At 37.4% G+C, this 23,626-nt stretch overlaps 1 pseudogene; it reads left to right on the top strand.

The window, feature by feature from the left end:
• Nucleotides 1-753: 753 nt before the first annotated feature.
• On the top strand, nucleotides 754-2,117 carry LOC124928135 (annotated as a pseudogene).
• Nucleotides 2,118-23,626: the final 21,509 nt, after the last annotated feature.

The following is a 23,626-nucleotide window of genomic DNA, read 5'->3' as shown; positions in this document are numbered from 1 at the left end:
TATATAAAAAATATTATATAAATGAATTAAATTAATAATTATATAAATGAGCTTAATATAAAATATAGGATAAAAATAAAAATATAAACAAATAAAACATATAATTAAATAAAACATATAAACAAATTAAAATATAAATAACTTATATAAATTAATTATATAAATAAATTTAATATATAAATTTGATAAAATAAAAGTTGAAGGGCTAAAATGTAAAATAAATAAATATATGCATCAGTACAGTAGCAACGCATATTTGCGTGTTTTGGAGAGAGAAATTGGGATATCCCATTTTGAGTGTCTCCGTTGGGAAATTTGATGAAATGACCGTCATAAGATGTCTAATTCCAAAAAAGGCTCACGGTTGATAAAGTTGGCAAAAAGGGCCTTTTTGCCCTGTGAAAAGTCTGTAATACCCTTCGCGCGCCTGTTTTACCGCTCAATTACGAGAAATGTATTTCTCGCATTTGGTATTTCTCGCATTTGGTGCTCAATTATGAGAAATGTATTTCTCGCATTTGGTATTTCTCGCATTTGGTGCTCAATTACGAGAAATGTATTTCTCGCATTTGGTATTTCTCGCATTTGGTGCTCAATTACGAGAAATGTATTTCTCGCATTTGGTATTTCTCCTATTTGGTATTTCTTGCCTTTGGTAAATATTCTCCGGCCACGAACCCTAAATTTAGGGTTCTCATATAAATACTCTAAAACCCTAATTTCACATTGTCCTTGTATTCTGAAGCTGCCAAAATGTCGAAGCGAGGTTAGTGTTTTCATCTTCTATACAATTCTCTGTTAACTACATGTTTGATACTTGATAGTAATTCAATGTTGAAAAACAACGTGTTTCAGGCCGCGGAGGATCGGCGGGAAACAAGTTCCGCATGTCACTGGGTCTTCTTGTGGTGGCTACGGTCAACTGTGCCGACAATACTGGCGCGAAGAATCTCTACATCATATCAGTGAAGGGGATCAAGGGTCGTTTGAATCGATTGTCGTATGCTTGTGTGGGAGATATGGTTATGGCGACAGTGAAGAAAGGGAAACCTGATTTGAGAAAGAAGGTCATGCCTACTGTCATTGTTAGACAACGCAAGAACTAGCGCCGAAAGGATGTAGTGTTCATGTATTTTAAAGGTGTATTTTGAAGGTGATTTAATAGATTCTGATTTTGTTTTGTGTTATAACTTGTTACTTGTTTAACCAATTCTTTGTTATTCTTTACTAGAACAGTTAGACTGAAGAACCCACTCTTTTCACGATCCGATTGATACAATCCCTTATTTGATTACAACTAGGGAAAATCAAACAATTTGAAAAGCATGCCCATTTCTACAAGTAAACAACTTAACCAAACAAAGCTCATCATAATCAGATATCTGTTTTGACAATCAAAGTGCCATTTAGTTAGTGTACAATTTGACTTTTTGATTGATTGTCATGTCTCACTTCATCATCACAATGCCTTTAACCCCCTTCTTCACTGCAATTCACTTTTGTAAGACAAACTCTCAATGTTGAGGATTTAGAAATATTTTTTCTTTAGTATTGGTTTTCAAGGGTATTTGGGTATTGTATATACCCACTAAGATATTAAAGAAAGAGTATTAGGGATAATGAATAGAGTTTATGGTATGATGAATGATGTATTTAAAAACACTATACTCACTTATTTGCGTTCAAAGTCTTACCTAATTCTTGGTCTTCTCCATTTTGAACAATCACAATACAATTTTTTTATATATGAAATTTGTTGATTATAATATGTAAATATCTTGGTTGATAAATATGTTGTTACTATGCAGATAATGCTGGTGTGATAGTGAATCCTAAGGGAGAAATGAAAGGTAAAAAATGTCTCAAAATGTGTTAAATTACTATATCATCTTTAGGCCTCATTCATTCCCTCACCATTATTTGTTTGATGGTAAAAAAACCAGGTTCTGCCATTACTGGTCCAATTGGGAAGGAATGTGCTGATTTATGGCCCAGAATTGCAAGTGCTGTCAATGCTATTGTCTGATAAAGCTGGGGGACTCTTTTGCTTTTAAAAAACTTGTCAATTTTGTTTTTTGATTCACAACTGAGATTAGAATCATATACCCTTTCAATTCTTGTGATACGCATAACATATTTATGAATGTTGATGTATTTGAGTGCTTTCAATTTTGGGTCATACCAAACATGTTATTCAAATATGTAAAACATCTAGTCAAGAAAATGGGGAATAAATAAAGCAGATGGTTAAAGGGTTTATATCTAATACCAACATATATAATTTCAACAATTCTTACCGGACAAAGCAAAATCTGCAAGGAGTTTTTGTGTTTTTATCAAGGCACATAGTTAGCCTCTTAATTTCTCCATAGTTAGCCTCTTATTGACATGATTCCATTAAGATTATAGTTGTTGAAGCATGAGTCTGTCGGATTGACATGAAATAAAGAAAAATCTGTATCTTTTATAGAGAATATTTTAGCTATCACTTTAAGAGATTGTGCATGTTTTATGATGAAAAATGCTTATAAATTTGTACTCGTAAAATGAAACCAGACAACGATTTGTCAATTATCATCTGATTTCGGTTTTCATATTCATAAAAGTATTTCAAAACAGGTATTTTTCAGCCTGCGGTCTTAATAACATAATGGGTTTAGCAAAAAATAATAAACATTTGGATAGAAACTGACTGTAAAACTCCACAAATAAACTGTAATTTTCACTCAACAATTTGACTGTAAAAACTCCATAAATAAACTGTAATTGGCATAGTGTTTGCTTAAAGATGATGCAAAAGAGAGACATAAATACAGTAATATTTTACAAACTTAAACAGATTCTGGTTCAACCCAATAAACATATTTCACTGTTCTTCGTCACTATCATTCCCGAAAACTGAAGATATTGGAATCTTTGCCTTCTTCTTTGTCGAGCTACTGTTTGAAATCTGGCCAACATAAGAAACTGTCTAATTAGGAAACAACAATGACAAGAGTCCCAACAGAAGTAACAAGGAAAAACAATTGCCTCCCTTTTTGGCTTAGCTTGTTCTGTAGATTCTTGAACCTTGGCAGTAGAAGCAAGCAACCAGGTAATAAAAACTGCACGAAATTCTCAAGACCTTCCAAACTTGATGATACCAATTCCCCTCAAAAGACACACATATAAAAGAAATATGTATTGCCTTCGGCTAATAAATGTTGGTTTTGTAAAAAAAGAAGAAGCAAGCATCAAGCTCCAATTATCCAGGTATGCACACATACAAACTGCAAAAATCATACCTCTCGTTTCTTAGCAATCTCCTTTGTCTCCTCTAACTCCACGTCAAGTTTCTTCCTTTGGATATTTTCTTCAACAATATAAAAATCATACTCTTCATGTCTTCCAACTCCCAATTTTGCATCCCGCATACCAGACATTATTGACTCAATTATTCCTTAATATAAACCAAAAAAATAATTTACTATGATAGAAAAATTAAGTAAGTTAATTTTCTCAAAACCGGCCATACATTACAATTTTTGAATATTTATTCTAAATAATCAAAAAGGGAGAAATTGATAGAAAAATTAAGTAGATTAATTTTGGAACCGGCCAGACGAACTAAACAGAAGTTAATCTTCATGTGCAGGTACTTCTAAAACCGTATGAACAGGTTGGCATTGTAAAACCGACTGATACTACAATTCAAAGAAACCAGTCTCAAGTGATCAAGTTACAGATCAGAGGAACCGATTTTCACTTTCTCAAGCGACCGGTTAACGAAGACAAAAGATTATGTATCAACCGGATCACTCTGCACAAGACACAGAAACCGGAAGGTTCAGAACAAAAGCCGAAAGATTCAAATTACAAGAGTGACGTACCATGACGGAAGAAACGTGTCTCGAAAGAATAAAAGAAGATCGGATCCGATCAGAAGCATGCGAGGAAAGCAATGATGCTTTATTGATCCGAAGATGAAAACCGGAAGTGGATGTTCAACACGTGTCTCAATCTGAAAACCGGCTATGTCATCTTATGCTCAGAGCTGCTGCATGAATGCCAGGTGTTGAGGAAAGTGAAGCGTGCAAGCAACCTTTTCTACAACAGGCGTGATGACGATCGACCAATCCGTAGGAGAGAGAAGAACATAGCCGTTGGCTCTTCTCAGCTATAAAAGGAAGTCGAAACGTCTTCATTTAAGGCATCATCAGTTCTGAAAGTTGTAAAAGCATTAAATTCTAGAGAGATAAAGTCCTATATACTGTAAAACCGGTGTGCCTATAACCGGAAGCTTTTCGTGTGTTGTTTTTTGTTGAGTTGTTGTATTACATCAAAGTGTGAGTTTGGTGTAACCGGCGAGTAGCGAAGTTGGGCTCGACCGGCAGTATTGTTGTAACTCTAAAGAGTTAGTGGAGATCCTTCTCATAACTTGAGAAGAAGGGGTGACGTAGGAGGGTTTGCTCCGAACATCCATAAACAAATTCTTGTCTCGTGTTCTTTCCTTCGCTTTCATTTCTTGCTTTCTTAACGTAAACCTCAAACTAATCATACTCCTAAAACCGGTCACTCACCTCCATTAAACCAACTCCTTCTTAAACATCATCTAAAGTCGCATTCGTTGCTTCAACCTGAAACAGACATTTCCGCCCTTGAACCCGGTTCAAGAGTCTGTGACAGTTTGTGCAGTGCTGAGAACGGTTATAGTCTCTAACCGGACTATCACCAAAGTGGTGTGTGTGTTGTAAGCGGCCACCCTTCCCGAAACCGGAAAACACCCCGGTCCTCCAAGGGCGTCCCCGATCCTAACAAGTGGTATCAGAGCGAGGTTCTTAGCACTCAAGCAACCGAAAAAGATGGGAAGCATGACCCACAGCGACAAGCCGCCAATGCTAAACAGCGAAGCGTTTAGTAGTTGGAAGAAACAGATGTATCTACATCTGATCACATTAGATGATGAAATGAGCCGAGTCCTGAAAGAGGGACCGATCAAGATCAACAAGGAGGAAAACCAATGGACGAGTGAAGATCGAAGACGGAGTAACCTGGACAACCATTGCATGAGGCACATCTATAAGGCTATAGATAACAACACTTTGAATAAAATATCAGAGTGTGATAATGCAAAGGAAGCCTGGGAAACGATCATTCAGATCCACGAGGGAAACGAAAGAACCAAGGAGAACAAAATCTTGGTGGCTACACAGAAATATGAGAATATAAGGATGAAACCGGGAGAAAATATGAAGGAATTCAGCAACCGGTTCACCAGTGTAGTCAACGAGCTTCAAACACTCGGGAAGAAATACGACAACCGAGAAGTGATCATCAAAGCTCTAAGATCTTTGCCAAGCACGTGGGATATCAAGACCATGGTGATGAGGGAGTCAAGCACCCTTGGGCAGATGAAGTTGCATGATGTGTTCGAGGACCTGAAAGCCTACGAGTTCGAGATCAAGTCTCGAATCGAAGATGAAGCATCCACATCAACCGCAACTAGAGCTTTGGTTACATCGGTGGAACCGGCGGTCCAAGTATCAACCGCACCGGCTCCAGTCAAAAACCCCGATCAAATTACCGACGATGTGATGGCGATGCTAGCTCAGAAATTCGGGAAACTCATGAAGAAGAGCCAACCACCATCTAATAATGATTTTAATTATAACTATGTAGATAAATCAAACAAGAGATGTTATAACTGTGATGGTTTTGGACATTTCAGGTCAGAGTGTAGAAAACCAAGAAGAGATGATAGAAAACCGGAAGGAAATTATCAAGGAAATAACTATAAAGGGAATAACTATCAAAGCAACCGGTATCAAGGAAACAACTACCAAGGAAGCAACTATCGGGGAAACAATAACAATCACCGAAACGACTACCGGAGGAATGATGATCAACATGCTGATGAAGGAAAGGAGATTCAAAAGGCACTCATAGCATCTGACCGTGGAAGCGAGTGGGCATACTCCGATAATGAAGATGGTGAAGAGAAAGTGACATGCTTCATGGAAAACGACGAAGAGGTATTCGATTTCTCTTCTGATGAGTTTACAAAAGAAGACTTAGTTTCTGCACTCAACCAAATGGTTGTTGAGTTCAGAAACATATCTGCTTACATACCAACTCCGGTAGAACCTAAAACCGAACAACCAAGTAATGTATGTAATGATGCTTATAAAACCATAACGTGTGAACCGGATGAACTATTTTCTGATAATGAGGGGACAGTTCAACCGGTAACCGAAACCGACGAACGAGCAATGTATGTCACAGCTGCGTGGGAGAGATCACGTCAAGCTGTAAAACAAATGTGTAACTATAAAAGACATCCTAAGTGTAGATATGGCATTGGCTACGAACCGAAGAAACAAAATGAATCAAAACAGCGTAACGAGATGAAACTCACGAAAAATAATCTTCCGTTTGTAAAATTCGTTAAAAGTTCACAAACCGAAAATGACCTGAAACCAGAAGAAACACTTAAATATGTAAGTCCTAACGAATCAGAAAAATGGCTCTATCCTGAGAGAAGGAAAGACAACCGGAAATCGAATAAACCGAATAAAACACGACATCAAAGAAGCCCATCACCACATAAGGCATTCTTAAGCAACAGTCAAGAAGTCAAGCCAAACGTTATCAAAACAATAACCGGGAAAGTTATCCGACTTATTCAAGTCTGGATTCCCAAGGGACTAATCAACCGAGGACCCAACTGAATGTGGGTACCAAAAAGGTGTAAATAATTGTTTGTTGCAGGTCAGGAGGAGCAACCGGCTAAAGAATTCAGAATGGTATCTGGACAGTGGATGCTCGAGGCATATGACCGGAAACAAGGAGCTACTAACCGACATCAAGTACAAAACCGGAGCAGTCATCACATTCGGGGATAACTCAAAAGGTAAAACCGTGGGCAAGGGTAAGATTGTCCATGGTAATTTGTCCATAAATAAAGTGTTACTGGTAGAAAAACTAAGTTTTAACCTATTAAGCATAAGTCAAATGTGTGATGTGGGTTACAAAGTTGAATTTCATAAAAACTCATGTTTAGTTAAAAACCAAGACAACGATGTTCTTCTAACCGGTAACCGGATAGGAAACATCTACAAAGTTGATTGGAAAACTGATTTCGAAAAATCTGTGTGTATGATAGCCGGAAATGATCCAAACTGGCTTTGGCATAAACGGTTAAACCACCTGAATTTCAAAACGATTAACTTCATTTGTTCCAAGGAACTAGTTCACGGTTTTCCAAAAATTAAATTTTCAAAGGACAAAGTATGTGTTGCATGTCAAATGGGCAAACAAGTGAAATCATCTTTCAAAAATAAAGGAAATTATCAATATGAAAGATGTTTAGAACTCTTGCATATGGATCTGTTTGGTCCGGTTAAAGTAACTAGTTTAGGAGGCATGCATTATACTATCTATGGTAGTTATTGATGACTATTCTAAATTTACTTGGGTTACTTTTCTAGCTTCTAAGAATCAAGCAACTCCAAACCTGATTAAACTGATTTTGAGAATACAAAATGAAAAATCTATTCGAGTGAATAAGATCAGAAGTGATAGAGGAACTGAGTTTATAAACAGTAATTTAACAACTTTTCTTGATGATTCCGGTATTAGGCACGAGTTGTCTAGTGCCAGAACTCCTCAACAAAATGGCCTGGCTGAGAGAAGAAACCGAACTCTCAAGGAAGCCGCATAGTCAATGATAGCCGATTCAGGTATCGCTCAAAAGTTTTGGGCTGAAGCTATCAACACCGCTTGCTATACACAAAATCGATCTTTAGTAACTAAACGGTTTTCGAAAACTCCTTTTGAAATTTATTTTGATCAAATTCCAAATGTACGGTATTTTCGAATCTTTGGTAGTAAATGCTTTATTCACAATAACGGCAAGAATTACTTGACCGCTTTTGATGCTAAATCCGATGAGGGAATAATGTTGGGATATTCAGCTGTAAGTAAAGCCTATAGAGTATACAATACTAGGACTTTAACAGTTGAAGAAACCGCACACGTTGTTTTCGATGAATCGGTTGAGCGAAACACTGCATTACCCTTCGACCTTCACATCAGAATGGAAAATTTCAATATCTATTCTGATGATGAAGATGAGGTTCCGGTTTATAGACGCTTTGTCAAGGACCAAGCGGTTGATGCTGAAATTCAGCCTGATCAAGCTGCCTTACCGCAGAAAGTTGACGCTTCGGTTTCTACTGAAGAAATCGGTCGGTCTGACTCTGTTCAGCCTACTGATCAGTCTAACCTTGATCAGCCAGCCGAAAGCTTGGTAGACACGTCTCGGATTAACCTCAGAAGGAACAAAAATCATCCTCTTGAACTAGTAATAGGTAACATATCCTCACCCGTCCGAACTAGGCAACAAAATTTGGATCACTATGGAAACTCTGCTTTCATATCACAAATTGAGCCGAAAAAGGTGGATGAAGCGTTGTCAGATCCAGATTGGATCTTGGCAATGCAAGAGGAATTAAACGAGTTTGAGAGAAATAAAGTCTGGTACCTATTCCCTAGACCGAAAAACAAACCGGTTATAGGAACACGATGGGTATTCAGAAATAAACTCAATGAAGACGGTTTAGTTACGAGGAACAAAGCCCGGTTAGTGGCTCAAGACTATAAACAGGAAGAAGGCGTTGATTTTGAAGAATCATTTGCCCCTGTAGCTAGACTTGAGGCAATTAGAATATTTTTAGCATACGCAGCTTTCAAAAATTTCAAAGTTTATCAAATGGATGTTAAGAGCGCTTTTCTAAACGGTAAGGTAAATGAAGAGGTGTATGTTAATCAACCTCCAGGTTTTAAAAATCCAGAACATGAAAATCACGTTTACCGGCTGAATAAAGCCCTTTACGGTTTGAAACAAGCTCCAATAGCTTGGTATGATACTTTGACACAGTTTTTATTTGATCATAAATTTACAATAGGTTCGGTAGACAAGACACTATTTAAATTTGAAAGAAAAGAACAAATTCTACTTGTTCAAATTTATGTTGATGACATCATATTCGGGTCAACCGATCCAAAATTATGTGAAAAGTTTTCTAAAATGATGACTGATAGATTTCAAATGAGTATGATGGGGGAAATGAGCTTCTTTCTAGGACTTCAGGTTAAGCAGATGGAAGCCGGAATTTTCATAAGCCAACCGAAGTACACAACCGAACTGCTGAAGAAATTCGGGATGGACACATGTGCCGAAGCGGCTACGCCAATGAGTCCTTCCGTGAAGCTGGATAAAGATGATGATGGTCAAGCCGTTGACATCACAACTTATCGAGGAATGATCGGATCATTGCTATATTTAACAGCCAGTCGACCTGATATTCTGTTTGCGGTTGGAGTGTGCGGGAAGTTCCAAGCAAACCCAAAGCAATCTCATTATACGGCGGCCAAAAGAATTCTAAAATATTTAAAGGGAACTCAAGAAGTGGGACTCTGGTACCCAAAGGACTCGAGCTTCAACCTCATAAGCTACTCAGACGCCGATTACGCGGGGTGCAAAATCGACAGAAAGAGTACAAGTGGAACCTGTCAGTTCATGGGTGACCGGTTAGTCACGTGGAGCAGCAAGAAACAAACGTCCGTTGCAACCTCAACCGCAGAGGCGGAGTACATAGCGGCTGGAAGCTGCTGTGCACAACTTCTCTGGATCCAACAGCAACTAAGGGATTTCGGGATAGAAGCAAAGGAGTCTCCAATCTTTTGTGACAACACCAGCGCCATAGCAATTACGTACAATCCGGTGTTGCGCTCAAGAAAAAGCATATCGACATCCGACACCATTTCATCCGGGAGCATGTTCAGGAGAAACACATTCGGTTGGAGTATGTCTCGACTGAACAGCAAGTAGCGGATATCTTCACGAAGCCGCTACAGGAAGCTAAGTTTTCTTACTTCCGAAATATTTTAGGACTTACTAATCTTAATCAATTGATATAATGATTATGCATGCTTGTAAGAAACCGGGATATGCGTTCAGGGAGAAGCTAAAGCTTTTCAAACCATATTCAGATAGGCCATTTATAAATCAAATATGCTAACCGGGAGGGAGTCTCCGGTTATGCCCGATTACTTCATGAATTCAAATTACATGTATATTTACTATACGGTTGAAATAACCGGGTTGAAGTGGATAAGATACATTCAAAAATGAACAAATGTTGACATAAATCAACCTTTCTTCACAAACGGAAATATCCCATTAAAACCGGTCATGGAAAACCGCTTAGTACAAATGCATTATAGTCTGATGAAATGAACTTCTCCGGCTAACTTGGGATAACTGACTAAGTTTTCATGCATGTTTTGAAAAATGAAGCCTGTAATTAATAAAAACGAGTCTACCGCAATCGAGATGACGACATGTGTCCATCATCAAGAGAGGGAGACTCACATCTTGTCAATAGATATTCTTCATCATTGCTATCTTGGTAATAATTAGATTTACCTTGGAAATAAAAAATAGTTACTTCAACAAGTTAAGTCTATTAAGTAGTTGATGACATCATCAAACATGCTTAACCTCATTAAATATCAGCCGAATCCCGGGCTATATAAACCACCCTCAATCCTTCTCAAAATCTCACAAGTTCACTATTCACAAGTATCATTCTTGAGATAAAATCCTCTCTCTCAAAAACATGAATACCAACCCCTTAGCAAAGAAAATTCTATTGGCAGATTTTGAATCAATCTACCAATACGAGGATCACGAGGTCAAGGAAATGTTTTTAGCCATAGAAAGAAGTGGGCTAAGAAGCTTTCTTGAGAACAGGTTTATCCTCGACTACCTCGTAGTCGAAGAGCTCTTTCAGACCGCGAAAGAGGTGCATCGAGATATACTCGTTGCACAAGTCTACGGTCAGAAATTCCTATTCAGCGAGACGGATTTCGCTGTATATTGCGGTTTGCCCAATGAAGGGGTAACCGATCTTACATATTCCCCGGTGACAATGGAAGAGATGTGTCGCCGGTTCTCAAGATCTGACATCCCGGTTAAACCCTGGGGTGCTAAGAGTCAACTTTCTCACAAGTACCAGCTTCTCTGCGAGATTCTGGGAAAATCTGTCTTGTGCAGAGAGAAGAGTTACTACTACACCCAAAGGGTCTTCGAGATGATGATCGCCGTAACGGTTGGGACACCGGTTAACTGGTCCTGGATCATCTTCAGTAACCTGAAGAAGATGCTTCTCTCCAACAAAACCGGCTACGCTCCCCAACTGAGCGGTTTCTGTGCAAGTCTGGACATCCACTCCGGACCCTTCGTCATTCTTCACCCAAGGCACGTGCTCACCAAAGAAAGAGTACAGGAGATGATCGACCGGTGGGAAGCTGTCAAAGCCAGAAGAATTCAAGCGGCTGAGGCATCAAACGCTCAAACGGCCGAGTCATCAAATGTCTAAACCTGTCCCTTCTCCTTTCTTTCTATTTCTTTTTCACAAAACCGGTAATTTTGCTGTACTACCGGTTTTGCACATAAATCAATGAATCAGAAATCCTTCCTTTTTCAAGATAAAATTTCAAAACTTAAATGATCAAATAATCAATGTGCCGTATTTAGATCAATATCAAATCTCTTGGAAACAGAAATCCTTTGAGCATGCTTGACTTGATTTGACAAGACATGCCTTTATTCTCTTGGAAAATCACAAAAACATTAATGACTAGTCATAAACGGCTAGATTTTTCAAATATTTTCATTAAATGCCTCCAACCATTCCAATCTATAAAAAGGGACTCAACCCCCATTCTCAAATCACGCTTCCAGCATTTCTTCTCTCTAGAACTCGAAAGTTTAAAAATCCTTCCAAAGCCTTCTTAAGATCTCCACATAATGTCTGTCGAGCTAAGAAACACTCTCATTATCGACTTTGAAGATATCAAACATAGCGCTTACTATGATTGCATTTTTCAGCATATCATAGATTCTGGGTTGCAGGGGTTCCTTAAGGGTTCAGACACCATCCTCGTGGAGGAGGTGTGTGAATTCTACAATAATGGTCACATCTTGGATGATGGTAGCATTCGCACCATCGTCGACGGTCAGTTCCTCCAGTTCACCGAGGAGGAATTCGCCACCTTCTTCCACCTTCCGACCGAAGGTTTTTCTGATTTTCCAACGCCGTTCTTACCGGCTAAGGAAACCTTTTTCAAGATCTTCTCTTCCTCCTACACTCCTATCAAGGATTTTGGGAAGAAAGAAAACATCGCTCCTCACTACCAGCTCTTTCACGATCTGGTCCAAAGGTCTATCATAGGCCGAATGCCCAACCAGAATTACAGCCGGGAGGCATTCGACATTATGATAGCCATCATCCGCAACTCCGCCATCAACTGGGCATCCTATCTCTACAACAAGCTGAAGCAGCTTATGACCGGTAAAAGAGGAAAGATCAGCTACGCTCCTCAAATCACCCGGTTTCTGATGTCCAAGCGTCGCAACCTTGGAACCGGTGTTCCGGTTGGACCATCCAACACCATCACAATAGACATGATCTATAGGTTCACGTCAAGAATTGAGGAACGGTTTCCTCAAAACACCATGGAGAAGTGGTATGAAAGGAGGATGGAAGGAGGATGGTTCACGGAAGACTAATTTACTTTCTTTCTCTTTCGTCTTCTTTTCCGGTTTCTGGTCATTTTGCTGTACGACCAGAACCGCCCCAATGTTAACCATTTCCCTCATATATTAATGAAATATTTTTAATTCTCAAAGTCTCCGGTTTTCAGTCATAGTATTCCTTTCGGATTTCTAAAACTCATACAAAAATGTTAAAGTTAACCTAAAACTTTGGTTAACAAGATTTCAAGTGAAACCGGTCTCTCAAGCAAAAATGAAAGTTTGAAAAATTTAAACCGCCCACAGTTTTACCTCTCAAAATTTACCGCCCACTGAAATCCCGCCTTTACCGCCGAAAGTTACGGTAGTAACTTTTTGGAGGGAAAATTGGCGCCAAAAACATCAAATCGACGGTTCATCTTCAAAACCGCTTGGAACCACCACATATATAAGTTCATATCAATCCATTCAACACTTATGCTTTCTCTCTCTACAGAATCTTCAAATCTTCAAACCTTCATCTCTCTGATCTTCATCGTTCTTTCCAAAAATCATCATGGATCTAAGCAAGGCTCCATTTCAATGGATGTTACAAGTAGATTTCGCAGATATTGACGAGCATGCTGACGACAAGAACAAAGCTGTTCTTCAACTTCTACGGGAATCTGGGTTGGAAAAATTTCTTTCTGGTCCGTTAATCATCCATCCGGCGGCGGTGACGGAGTTCTTGGCGACGGCGACGCTGTCGAAGAGGAAGATCTCTGCATCCGTTAACGGGAAGGCCATCCTCATAACCGAAGAGCTATTTGCTGAAGCTCTTGGTCTGCCAAACACCGGTATGGATCTGAAGACAGACCTAACCGATGGAGAATCCAACGCTGCTCGGTTGGTGGTTTCATTCTCGGATCAAGATCTAGTGATCCACTCCAGCCGGAAGATCAAGCTCAAACCGGAATATAGATGGTTAGTGACTGTCATCGCCAAATCAATCCAAGGAAGGGGAGGTAATTTCGACAACCTCACGAAATTCAAACTTAAAATGTTGCTGGCTATTGTCCGCTGTGACAAGGTGGACTGGGGTACGTCATCTATGAAGAATTCTGTCAAATGGTAATAAAGAAAGATGGCCGGGTGCAGGCCTATGCTATGCAAATCGTTAAAATCCTTGAATTCCTCAAAGTGGAACTAGGTGAAGGCATACCGCTTCCGATCTCCAACATTCTTGACTCAGAGTCAGTAATCGAAAAACCGGAGAAGACACTTAAACCTAAATCCTCAAGGACCAAATCATCCAAGGGAGCAAGTTCCTCGGCTCCGGTTGAAGAAGATACCAGACAGAAGAAACCGTCAAGAAAAACGGTTGAAGCAGAAGTTCCACCAGAACCGAAGAGGAGGAAGAAGGTAGCTGCGAAGAAGAGCTCAAAGAAACCGGCAGACTCCGAGAAAACGCTTTCCTCGGACAATCCACCGGAAAGAACCGCAGATGTATTCCAACCCATTCCCCTCAACACAGTCATTCCCGTTCCCGTTCCATCCCATTCTCCAAGGCAAACCGAATCTTCGGGGAGCAAGGAGAACAAGTCAATCTCCAAGGAGGAAGCAGAGGTAAGTGATCACTCTGAAACCTCCAAGTCACCGAGTAAACGAGTTGGAGAGGTATTCGCCGATGTGGGCTTAAATACCTTTGAAGCAATTCAGAATGTGGTCCAAGAGATCACAAGGGAAACCGAAGAGGACGATGTTTCAAGTCGTCGGAAGCCAGAAGACCAGGTTGTGATACCTGATCAGACAGAAGCTCAACCGGTCGAAGAGGCGGCCAATACAACAAAGATCACACCTCCGGCTCAGGAGGGAAATTATGAAGAACAGGAACCTTCCGGTTCCGCAGGAAGGAAGACAATCTCAGAAATCCAACCGGCCACAACACCTGACGGTTCCACTCAGGTAAACAAAGGCAAAGGAATTCTCATTGAAGAAACAACGGTAACCGGAACGAGCGCGCTGCAAACAGACCCTCAGTAGGAAGCTATAATCGGAGACGAAGTCACCTACACCGTAGAGCAAGAAAATGAGATTTTCGAGGAACTCATTCAAGACATGAACAAAGGCGCAAGTGATGCGTTAGCTCCATACATCTTGTGGGTGAAGCTCAGATGCGAAACCAAATTATCCGACATGGTTCCAGGTTTAAGTGGCAACAAACAGTGGGACAGGCTCGTCAAGCTAGAAGAGAAGGCACTTCAGCTAGCTAACACCAACCTAATTCAACCGGCGTTTAGCAAAGCTCCGGTAGTCCTTGAAAACGCACGGCTACAGGCAGTGGAGAATGCCTTTCAAGAAACCCAAGGATCGACGCTAAACCCGATTGAAATGAGGATGGCTGAACGGTTTATGGGAGTGCGAGAGCAGCTAATTCAAAATCTTGATCGTTATGATGAGCAGTGGAGGAAAGGTTGCCAACGCCAACTCAACAATCCCCAATCATATCAAAGCAAACCATTCTTTATGAGTGGTGAGACATCCGGAACCTCTGGCAATTTAGAACAAGAAACTCCTCAACCGGTCAAAGCTCTGGAAATTGATCAGATTAAGCAAGCGATGGCTGAAAGAGTGGACTCATGCCTTGGAAATTTTAAAACCGTAACCGATGAAAGAATTGCAGTGGCTGAAGATAAACTGTCAAACTCTCTAAGGTCCATGATGGACACGGCCATGCAGACCACAGTAAAAGCCATGATAAACGAATCCGTTCAAACCGCAACCGCTCCATTATTGGACATGCTGCAAGCAATGGCCATTCAGATCGGGGAAATGTCCAAGGTTCAAGTCACCACAACTCTGACGCAAATCGAAAAGGATGCTGAAACCGCAAAGAAATCGCAAGAGGAAGAGATAGAAAGGGAACGGTTACAGAAGGAGACTGAAGAAAGAGATTTTGAACTCGCACAAAAGTTTACCGAGGAAGAGCAGGACAACATCAAAGAACTTCCACTGGTTCATCATCCCACTCAATGGATACAAGGAACAAGAAGAAGCGAAGCGCCGTTAAGAACGTGATGAAGCGGGCAGAACAGAAAACGGCTTTACCGGTCGTGATAAATGCGCAACCGCTTGACGAAGAAGAAGAAGAAGACCCGGAGGAACTTAACCGGCGAAAGAGAAGGACAACCGGAGAATCCACCGCAACTCCAAGCTTCAAACCTTCAAATGCTCCACCGCCTCCACCACCGAAACCAGTTTGTGCAAACTTTAGTTTCAAGAATAAGGGCACCGGTCACTCAAGTGTATGGGCCGGTGTGCTAATTGATGCCGAAAGACGTGATAGAGAGTGGAAAGCAAGAAAAGAGGAAGAGAGAAGACAGAAGGAAAAGGAAAAAGAACTTCACAAGGGGGGATCATCCAAGCCCTAAATCTCTTTCTTTGATTACTTTGAACAATTATGTTTTATTATGTTTCAGAACTTGGTTATTTTGCTCTTTCTAATAGGTTCTAACATATTTCTTTCAAAACAATCAAACTCATATTTTTGAAACATATTTCTTTCAAAACAATCAAACTCATGTTTTTAAACCGGCCACACATTACAATTTTTGAATATTTATTCTAAATAATCAAAAAGGGAGAAATTGATAGAAAAATTAATCAAGTTAATTTTTCTAAACTGGCTAGTAAGTTAATTTTCTCAAAACCGGTCATACATTACAAGTTTTGAATATTTATTCTAAATAATCAAAAAGGGAGAAATTGATAGAAAAATTAAGTAAGTTAATTTTCTCAAAACCGGCCATACATTACAATTTTTGAATATTTATTCTAAATAATCAAAAAGGGAGAAATTGATAGAAAAATTAAGTAGATTAATTTTGGAACCGGCCAGACGAACTAAACAGAAGTTAATCTTCATGTGCAGGTACTTCTAAAACCGTATGAACAGGTTGGCATTGTAAAACCGGCTGATACTACAATTCAAAGAAACCAGTCTCAAGTGATCAAGTTACAGATCAGAGGAATCGATTTTCACTTTCTCAAGCGACCGGTTAACGAAGACAAAAGATTATGTATCAACCGGATCACTCTGCACAAGACACAGAAACCGGAAGGTTCAGAACAAAAGCCGAAAGATTCAAATTACAAGAGTGACGTACCATGACGGAAGAAACGTGTCTCGAAAGAATAAAAGAAGATCGGATCCGATCAGAAGCATGCGAGGAAAGCAATGATGCTTTATTGATCCAAAGATGACAACCGGAAGTGGATGTTCAAGACGTGTCTCAATCTGAAAACCGGCTATGTCATCTTATGCTCAGAGCTGCTGCATGAATGCCAGGTGTTGAGGAAAGTGAAGCGTGCAAGCAACCTTTTCTGCAACAGGCGTGATGACGATCGACCAATCCGTAGGAGAGAGAAGAACATAGCCGTTGGCTCTTCTCAGCTATAAAAGGAAGTCGAAACGTCTTCATTTAAGGCATCATCAGTTCTGAAAGTTGTAAAAGCATTAAATTCTAGAGAGATAAAGTCCTATATACTGTAAAACCGGTGTGCCTATAACCGGAAGCTTTTCGTGTGTTGTTTTTTGTTGAGTTGTTGTATTACATCAAAGTGTGAGTTTGGTGTAACCGGCGAGTAGCGAAGTTGGGCTCGACCGACAGTATTGTTGTAACTCTAAAGAGTTAGTGGAGATCCTTCTCATAACCTGAGAAGAAGGGGTGACGTAGAAGGGTTTGCTCCGAACATCCATAAACAAATTCTTGTCTCGTGTTCTTTCCTTCGCTTTCATTTCTTGCTTTCTTAACGTAAACCTCAAACTAATCATACTCCTAAAACCGGTCACTCACCTCCATTAAACCAACTCCTTCTTAAACATCATCTAAAGTCGCATTCGTTGCTTCAACCTGAAACAGACATTTCCGCCCTTGAACCCGGTTCAAGAGTCTGTGACAGTTTGTGCAGTGCTGAGAACGGTTATAGTCTCTAACCGGACTATCACCAAAGTGGTGTGTGTGTTGTAAGCGGCCACCCTTCCCGAAACCGGAAAACACCCCGGTCCTCCAAGGGCGTCCCCGATCCTAACATACTACCCAATTATTTTTGATAGAGAAAACATAACAGATGCACAAACAATGAAGTTCCTGAAGAAATGTTCAATTCTCGTGTCTAAGTTGAGAGCCAGTTCACCCATAAAACTTTGCTATAACATATTATAATCAATCTACTTCAATAGGAGAATTGATGTTTATTTACCTTGTTCATCCTTCCCAATACCTTTTCCTTTCCAACCCATCTTTTGGAGAAGCCTAAATCTAATATTAGAAGATGACAATTGTGTATTCAATGAAGCTTGTTCTACATTATCAAGATCAACATTTTCAGTAGGCCTGTGATTAATTGGCAGATAAAACACATGAGTATGAATATTTGAAGTATATGTAATACAATCAAATTTACTTTTGTAGAAATCCAACAACCAGCAACCTAAGAAATATCTCGATACTTACATCCACCTTTTCCAGTAGTGTATCTCCCGAATTCGTTCATTGTCTGCTGTTATAGCATCTTTGGTGATTCATTTTATCCTGTATACATAAGACGAAAACCCTTAGAACTAAAGAAGAAATGAAAAAAACCCAATTAATCACAGAGAGAAAAGATCCAACTTTAGGGATTCGAATTTCTATTCTCATATAATACCAACCATTTCCTTCAAACCCAGTTGACCTATCTAGCCAAGTCTACATATTTGACGAAAGACCCAATCTCAAAGATTTAATAATTTGAAAGAACAAGATCTAGCTAGAGAATACATACAAGGCTTTGGAAGTGTGGTGTCGAGGTCGGAGCGAACATTGCGTTCGACGATGACGGGGGCAAGTGGAGCATCCGATGATAAGGCGTTCTTGTCTTGAGTCGTCGTCATGTATGTGTGTTAATCTGATATCCAGAGATGAATGCATCACGATCGCGTCCTCCATTGGAGATTGTTTTTCGTAGTTTATTGTAGATCGATTCGAAACCCTAGCTGTTTTCATATAATTTACAAATGTGAGAATCTCAATATATACTCAGATATACCAAATGCGAGAAATACCAAAGCCGAGAAATACCAAATGCGAGAAATACATTTCTCGTAATTGAGCACCAAATGCGAGAAATACATTTCTCGTAATTGAGCACCAAATGCGAGAAATACCAAATGCGAGAAATACATTTCTCGTAATTGAGCGGTAAAACAGGCGCGCGAGGGGTATTACAGACTTTTCATAGGGCAAAAAGGCCCTTTTTGCCAACTTTATTAACCATGGGCCTTTTTTAGAATTAGACCTCTTATGAAGACTAGGGGTGTTCAATATTTGGTCTGAATCGAATATCCGACCGAATTCGAATTCACCGAATTCGAATAAACCGAATTCGAATTTCATTTTCGGTTTTCGAATCGAATTTCAAACCAATTCGAATTCAAATACGGTTTTCGAATTGGTTTTCGAGTTTGGGTTTCAACTCGAAAACCAAACCGAAAACCGAATTCATTTTTTATTATTTATTATTCCAAACTTAACTTAAGAATAAGTTCAAAACAATCAAACTAGAATGTTTTGAATTAAGATTTATAATAAAAGAAAAAACAGAAACAAAAACACTAGTGGTCTAGTGGTAGAATAGTACTCTACCATGGTATAGACCCCGGGTTCAATTCTTGGTTGGTACATTTTATTTTGAGTTTAAAATAAAAGAAAATTGAATTCGGTTTGAATTCGAATTATTCGAAGTTCAAACCGAATATAAAATTCGAATTCGGTTCGGTTTAATTAGAATTTATTCGAATTCGGTTCGGTTTTCGAATTGACGAAAAAAACAAAAAATTCGAAGAAACCGAATTGAGGAACTCGAATAACCCGAAACCGAACCGATGAACACCCCTAATGAAGACCATTTCATCAAATTTTCCTCTCCGTTTGGCGTACGGTTGGAGCTGATAATCCCATTTTGGGTATTAGTTTGCAGCTCCATTGGAGTTGCTCTAAGACCATCTCCAACCATACTCCATACCTAAACTCAAAATGGGTTTTCAACTATTTTTCCTTCCAACTGATACACGTTCTTAAACCCAAAATGAGTTTTCAGCATTTTCTCTCTCTTACAAACACAATTTTTTTAATTTAACCCCTAAACTTAGTTTATGTATATTTTATACATTAAACTTATTTATTAAATTTATTTATATAATTTATTTATATAATATAAATTCATAATAATGTTAAAAAAAAATAAATTATAATAATTTTTAAATATTATTATAATATTTATAAAAAATTATAATAATGTTAAAAAATTATAATAATAAAGAATATTTAATGATATTTTTTTAATAATATTTGTTATATATAACAATATTATTTTGTACAATTGAATTTTTATAATTAATTTATAATCAAATTTAAAATAATGGTGTGATATTAAAAAATTAATGGTATAATTTATAACATTAAAAAATATATGGATGATATTAAAAAGTTATAAAAGTTGATGTAAGAAAGAATATTATAAGAATATTCTTTTAGGTTTGAGAATGGGTGGTTGGAGAAGAATTACTGTTTGACGTGACATTTACACTAAAATAGTTTGAAAATGAATTTTTCGGTTGGAGATGGTCTAATGGGTTATTTTAGAGTTCTATCCAAAAACTCAATTATTAAATTAATTGTCTTTTCATTTATTAAATCAATTAATTTATTAAACAAAATATTAAATTATTCATTATTTAAACATTTTATTATTTTATTAAAAATAAGATTATTTAAGTAATATATACATAAAATACCATTTTTTTCTGAAAGTTTTTTTTTTTATAAACCAAGTATTTATCCTGTAACACACTACTGGTGTTATACTAGAAAAGGAGACACATTCCACCGCCCCACTTCACTCCGCCTACAATCTATCTCTTTCTCTCTATATATTATTTCATTATCCTAATCTCCCCAAAGAACCTAAACATGTAAATGTCTTTTTAAACTTGTGGGCAAAACAAAGAAGGCGGCGCATAGTTACATAGTTTAATGCATAAGTGGAAATCTAAATCAGCATATAAGATGTCTTTAGAGTCATCCATCATCTCTATTGGTAGTTAAGTAATTCTTTATAGTGAACAAAAGAAGAAAGCCTCAACATTAATTATTATTCAGCTTTTCAAAAGCTAGCACTGATTTATCTTTAAATTATAGATTGTATTAATTCTAAATATTGTAGAATTTTCTCTATGACACTACCAACTATCACTATAAATATTATATTTATTATACAACATAACTTGGAGGTTATCAGTTTTCCAGAAATAGACAAACTGTGAATTCTTATCTAAGTTTTGAAACAGACACAATTACGGATAAATGAAAAAACTTTTTTTGTGTGTGTAGCAAATCTAGTTCAGTTTTTGTCAGATTATATAAAACATGGCTTCTTCATGTCTTGAACATAAATTAAAGTGATAGATTAAAAATTAAAGTGATAGATTAAAAATTAAAGTGTTGTCTTGAATTGATAAGGTAAGGAAAACAAAATGAAATTATATATATATATATATATATATATATATATATATATATATATATATTGTATAATCTTGATTTAAGTAAAAAATATTAACATAAAAAAATGTGATATTTTATTACGGTAATATAACTAGTAAAGTATTCTGATAATATTTTAGAGATTCTTAACAAGATATTAGTGTTGAACTAATTCAAACTTATTTAAAGGTGGAGTCGGACACTTTAGAAAGCTGAAGTATTTGCCTTAAAAACATCGTTCCCAGTTATGTATCTGTTAGGGTTTCGGGGGACCGAATAAACTTGTGTCGCAATCCTAGTATGTAATGATGTAATCTCTATTATGTTCTGCTTAATAAGATTCTCTCTTATGGTGCACGTAGCCAAAATTTATCTTAGTGAACCACATTAAATATATGTCATTCTTTATTGCTTACTTCGTCTCCCGTATTTCCATTACAACAAACTAGTATCATAGCCGAAGTTTAAATTCGATTGTTTGTTTTTAAATTGGGACGACAATAGTAAGAATTAAGATCGCCAAATTCTGGAAGAGAAGATGATGTGACAGATCAAGATGTGGCTCTACTAAAACAACACGGCTTATGGGGTTGTTGAAGTTGTCAACAACAACAGAACCGTTGAAATGGTAATTCTGGAGACCGATCAAGATACAGGCTCTACTGAAACAACATGACTTATGGGAGTCGCTGAAGTTGCCGGTAAGAGCAAAACAACTGTTGAGATTCTCATTCTAGAGGACAAGGCACATTCAACAGTAATGTTGTTGTGTCTATTAGATAATGACATCATCAATGTCGTAGAGGAGGAGAAAACCGTTTAATTATGGTTGAAGTTGGAGAGTCTCTACATGACAAAGTTGGTCAATAAGAAGTTTATATGGACATTAATTAATTTTATACATGTGGCAGCGTATCAGAAAAACCTCAATAAAATCATGTAGTCATTATTGAAAGACTTAAGACCTAAGGCGACAGTGAAATGACTTGAAATTCGCTGCGAGAAATCGTTTGGGCCTTATTTTATATGTACATGAACTTCCTGAACATATAAAATTTGAGATAGAACAACCAAACATAAATTTCATGCAAAGCTGCTAAGCTATCAGTTTGATTTGAAATTCTTGTTCAGATGTGAATCATATTAGATCATTTAGAAATTTAACTTAATGTGACCTTAAATAAATTATATAGTGTTGTAAAACAACAATTCATGTCTTCACTAAAGTTCAAAAAGTCCTACATGTAAGATCTTTTTTACATTAGAATACTTTAATTCAAATCAAATCATTATAGTAGGACCAAATGATAAATCAGCCAAGTCTAGCTTTACTTTGATGCTTAGATTTCTAGTGCAAATGATAATGTTCGACATTCCTAGGAACATGAGCGTAGGTAGACTTGAATTTAGCAGACATATCATGGGCCCTATGGAGTATGTGAAGATCCCCAAAGGCCAGTACCAATACCATCATTTCTTTCCCTAAAGTATGCTCAGCACAAATACTTATACGTTTTCTGAAAGAAAAACAACTTTAACAAATTAATTTAAACAGTCCAATAGCTTAATCTAGACATGTCAGTACGTACTACAAACAAAAATGATATAACAACGAAGGTCACAATGTGATCAAAACAAACTACATGAAGAGAATACAAGGAGAATCAGATTGAGTTGCAGGTAATTAAACCCTAAATCAGCAAACAAGTCAGCATAGAGCAAGTGTTGAACCAAAACTATATATTCATATTGAGATATCACTCAAGTATAAAAAAATTACAAACTAATAGTTTGATTTTCATTAGAATGAACATTGATATAAAAGATAGCTTAAAACCACTAAGCTATAGTTTTACTTCATTATAGTCCCAAAAGCAATAAGCCCTAAAATAAAAACATAGATAAAATACAAATTAATGATCAAAGAAATATAATCTATTAAATTTTAGATTGACTCAAATAATCTTCTCATTTAATCCATTAATTAAAACAACATGGCATGTCATTGAATTTATGAAGGAATTAATGAACCCACCTACTAATGAAACTTAATCAAGCAATTTATTTGTTAGCTCTTAGAGATGAAATTTTATTTAACTATTTATTAGATCAAGCAAGATCTAAGTCACAAAAAAAATTAATATTGATTTAAAACAAAACCTAGAAAATAAAATTTTAGATTTATCAGGATAGAATAATCAGAATTAAGTCCTAATTTAAATTATGAGAAACTAAATGTGAATGCATTAGTTATGAATCTTCTCTTTCTTTAGAATAAAAATGTTTTTAATATTCCATTTTCTTAGACTTTCTTTAGTTGGAATGGTTCTTCCAATTGGATAAGTCAGTCAAATTAGTTTCTCCTTCTACTGATGGAACACAAATAGAAAATTGATCGTACCTCAAATGACGACCATTACCGTTAGAAAATAACCAACATGTTTATTATTTTGGATTGGATAATTCAAATTTATATATTCAT

Source organism: Impatiens glandulifera, chromosome 2, assembly GCF_907164915.1.
Source record: "Impatiens glandulifera chromosome 2, dImpGla2.1, whole genome shotgun sequence".
Taxonomy (NCBI): Eukaryota; Viridiplantae; Streptophyta; class Magnoliopsida; order Ericales; family Balsaminaceae; genus Impatiens; species Impatiens glandulifera.
This window is presented reverse-complemented; position numbering and strand designations above follow the sequence as displayed.